This window comes from Gymnoscopelus microlampas (assembly GCF_963454915.1).
Source record: "Gymnoscopelus microlampas genome assembly, chromosome: 21".
Lineage (NCBI taxonomy): Eukaryota > Metazoa > Chordata > Actinopteri > Myctophiformes > Myctophidae > Gymnoscopelus > Gymnoscopelus microlampas.
This window is the reverse complement of record NC_139958.1, coordinates 27,946,894-27,951,755: the sequence shown is the minus strand read 5'-3', so window position 1 is coordinate 27,951,755 and position 4,862 is coordinate 27,946,894.

Sequence of the window (4,862 nt, the reverse complement as noted above, 5' to 3'; positions counted from 1 at the left end):
AGACCGATTCCCTGTGTTAGCTGATCTGAGAGAGCGGGAGGGGTTGTAGGGTTGGATCAGGCTTTGAAGGTAAGGGGGTGCCATGCCTTTGGTTAGCTTTGTAGGCAGGCCAGCATCAGGGTTTTGTACTCGTAGCGCGGGGAGCAACTGGGAGGGAGCGGAGAAGGGGGGAGACGTGAACATTGCCGGGAGGCCAGTAAGGAGGGAGTTACAGTAGTCAAGTTTTGATATGAGGCCTGGATAAGGAGCTGGGCAGACTCCTGGGTGAGGAAGGGTCTAATCCTTCGAATGTTATAAAGTGTAAACCTACAGGATCGAGTGTCTGCTGCAATTTGTGCCTTGAATGAGAGCTGACTATCCAGGCCGTTGGAACCGAGGGAAATTGTCTATGGAAATAGTGAGATCCTGCATGGGGCTGGACTTACCTGGGAAGAAGAGAAGCTCTGTCTTGTCTGGGTTCAGCTCGAGGTGGTGAGAAGACATCCACTGTGAGATGTCACCCAGACATTAGCGATGCGCTCTTCCACCTGAGTGGCAGAGGGGGGTAAGGAGAGAAACTGTCTTCTACCCAAAGATAATGTCTGCATACATCCAAACTCAAAGCACAACAGAGGGAGGGATCAGACATGAGCCTAAGGCATTTAGGTCAGTGATTCTCAAACATTTTAATTGCAAAGACCCCCAGCTTGATACAATGTTTACCTATGGGATCCCAATCTACATTGTAAAATCCTTAGTGTTAATTTAATTCTGAGAGTTTACAAATGGAACCAAACAGACCCGTACATGGGTACATTCTCTGAGTTACAGACCCGTAACTCTTCAACAACCCCTGGGGTCACTGAACCCCACATTGAGATCCACTGATTTAGGTAAAAAAATAGATCAGTGCCGCCCCCCCCCCGCCCCCCCCCTCTAAATGACCCCAGTTTTCTTGTCCATTGAGCAGTCTGGCTACAGCAAATTAAAAGCATCCATCACCCTTTCAAAGTTACTAAAAGACGAGAAGGATTTAACCTTACATAAAAGCTGAAATTGTAAAAAGGCGGATTTTATAACAGCATTTATTTGCTCATCAAATCACTGTCCAATATGACACCAAGGTTTGTCGGGCTGGGCTTCACATAGGGAGTCAGGGGGCCTGAGTGAGGCGAATCACCAGCAGTACCCGGTGCAAAGATCATGACCTTGGTTTTCTTTTCATTAAAATGTAAAAAATGTGGGGCGCCGATGGCCTAGTGGTTAAGGCACATACCACATATAGGTTCTAATGCAGCCTGACAGTTATTCGCAGGTTTGATTCCTGAGCCTGACAACCTTTGCTTTATGTCACTCACCATCTCCCTGTCCTGGTTTCCTGTCACTTAAAAAAAAAATAAAAAAAATAGTAAGGCCATCCAAGCTTTGATGTCCACAAGACATTCTAGCAGTAGCATCATCTCTTTTCAGGGGTATATACAGTTGGGAGTCATCTGCATGATGGAGCCTAAGGGGAGGAGGTAGAGGGAGAAGAGAATAGAAAACTGATCCCTGGGGGACCCCAAATGGCAGGGACACAGAGGCCGATGTAGAGCCACAGAGAAGCTTCTCTCAGACACATACGACCTAAACCACTCTAAGGCAATACCCTCTATGCCAGCAAAGTGCTCGAGGCGTGAGATAAGGATGCTATGTGTCAAAGACTGCTGTGAGATCTAAAAGCTTAAATGGCTGACTCCCCAGTTGTTATTAAAAGATCATTAGAAACTATCAAAAGTGCTGATTCGGTGCTGTGAAATGTTTTAAAACTGGACTGAAAAATGTCAAGAAGGCCATTTACATCAAAAAAAGAAAAGAAAACTGAAATTGTGCAAGTACAGCTTTTTCTAAAATCTTTGAAATAAATGGGAGTTTAGAAATGGGTCTAAATTTGAAAGGACTGTGGTGTCCAGTTAGCGTTTTTTTTTAATGGACTGGTTCAACGCCAGAAGCAAGACTATCATTAATGATTAGATGAATGGTGGGGCCGATTATGTCCCAAACCTCCTTAAAGAGACAGGGTGGAATAATGTCACGGGGACGGGGTGGAATAATAAAGTCACGGGTCAATAAGCTCCTGCACATCTTTTGCTGTCCTATAGCGATTTGAAAATATCTGCATCTGTAATAATACCCAGGTTACATTCTGACTTGCTCACTGTATTTCATAGAGAGTGAAACATGCAATGTAGCACAAACACACATAAACGTTTATGATATTATGACAATAAACAAAAAATGGCAGACTTTCAGTAGTTTTTGGCATGCATGTACAGATGCTTCCACTGAATATTCACATATTTTAAAATTCTAAATTCATACAGAAATATTATTTCTACTTTGTAGCACCACCATGCCATATCATGAGGTCAAAAACATTTATGGGTGAGCAAAGTTTCAATGATATTAAGTGCTACAGCAGCTGCTATAACCAAAATTATTTTTTTATGGCTCTGTTTTCACATCTACATGATCTGATATTTAAATTCTAAACATTAGGAGCAATCTTGCACAAACTGAGTGAAAATGACTTTGCCAAAAGCACATACCTAATTTACAATGATTGCAGGGGTGAGAGCAACACAGAACAGCAAACAATGTTTTTAAGGGATAGTGCAGAGGGACACCGTGGCGGACACACACACACACACACACACACACACACACACACACACACACACACACACACACACACACACACACACACACACACACACACACACACACACACACACACAAAATTGGCAGGGCAATTTTGAGGAAACTCAGAGACACGGGTAAAAGGCAAACACCTTAACATGCATAGTCACAGTTGCAAACTGGCAGGGGAACACTGGAAACAGAGGGTATACACACATAAGGTGAACATAGCCTACTTGTAATTCAGTTATTCTCAAACTTTTCAAGGACCCCCAGTTTGATGGCCACAGAGCCCCTTTTGATACTTTTCTAACTTTTCTTTTTTTTTTTTATCTCTGTGACCCCAGTAAAATCCTCAGTGTTTATTTAACTCTGAGATTGTACAAATGTGTACACTCTGAGAGTTACAGATCTATTTGATCTCCTGGTGGTCCCTAGCTCTGGTCCATAGCGTCAGAAGGAGTTCTCCTCTCCTTCTAACAATACGGACCAGAGCTAGGTGGTCCCCAGACCCGATGTTGAGAAACAGTGACGTAATCAACAGGTGAAGAGCAGAGACAAAACAAGTAACAGCTACTAGGAAAACAGGAAACACTAATCATAGACTACAAAATAATAGAACAACTTAAAAGGAAAAACTACAACAAAGACACCAGAAAACACAATAAAATATGCCACTTTTAAATAAAATAACAACAGAGACAGATCATGACAGTCAAGTTAGACAGAAAGGCAAGTGGGCAGACATTACTGACAGACAGGCTGACAAATTGATAGACAAGCAGACAGACACAAAGTGAGACAAATCAAGATAAAAGCAACATAATTCTATTATAATAAGTTCTGTAGCTTCTAGCTTGTCTGTAAGAAAAATGTATCTACATCTGTTACAAGCAGCAAACAAGAATGACCAAATGACAAAAACACTGCTGCCATCTAGTGTAAGAAAAGGTAACTCAAGAGAACTAAGTCATACCCATGGAACTGAAGTCTAAACAAATTCAACAAAAGTCCTTTAAAGGATTGATTACTCAAATAAATAAAATGAACAAATGGCACTTGGTTACGATTAAGTAGTGCCAGAAAACGTGTCTGTGTTTCGAAACAAATCACCCTGGTTAGTATTACCATGCCCACAAATCACAAATATGCCAAAGCAGACATTTGCCTCCTTTAAACCAGATTCCATGGTCCTTGACCATGCATTTACTAAAATTCAGAAACTTTAGAGCCCTCATTTGAGGATCAGCTCATTAAGATCACATATGAAAGTGATCTTAAGACGCACATATGAAAGTGAAACACATACCCTTGTGATGATCTGCATGGAAGAGTTGTCTGGCAGAATTCTTTATTCACTTTAATCAATAAAAATGTGTTGTTTGTTTGTTTGTTTGTTTGTTTTACCCAGAACTGCATGTACTGTATCCCCATTTACCTATTCATGAAAAGTTGATGTTCTTGTTGTAAATTATGCAGCTGATACACATTTTTGGAAGAAATGGTACATTTCAATTGCAGGTGTGTGTGCAGTAGCTACCATGTGGCAGAGGAGCGTGAACATCCAGTGAGTTTTCAGGCTGGGATTTGATGATTCTACACTACAGTTTCTCTGACATGACCAGGCACTCCAACAAACAGGAAGGCCAACAAGGGATTGTATGGAGCGGTTTGCTGCACTAGTGACACCTACAGGTTGGTTGGGGTGCCTGTTCAGCAGGGAGCAGAACTGGGAAACATTTTCAATTGAACTGCATGGTCCCTGTTCTGCCAACCCATTACCATACTGTTGGTCTGTGGAGGGTATATGGACAACCACACACAGATGTTCTGAACAGTTTACATCTGGCTACCTTCACAGTGTTGAATAAGTGCTGTCGCCAGGCTGTCCCGATGACACATGCCACCACCACACAGGATAAATATTCTGTCTATATATGACTATGTGACTGTTAGTTGTTGTTTTTTTGCCTCATTTTATTAGTATTTTCCTTAAACCATGCACCTTATCTGTTATTACAGTTGCTGCTAGTTGAACTCCCTCATCCCACAGCAATTCTTAACCACACACCTATACAGTATAAATTACACTGCCCATATTGATCTGTAATGTTTTTCTGTTTTGGGTACTTGGGTATGGGTACTCTGTATTCTGACAAGTAGGCCGGAATGGGCACCAGTCTAGTCAGTCATATAAGTGCTTA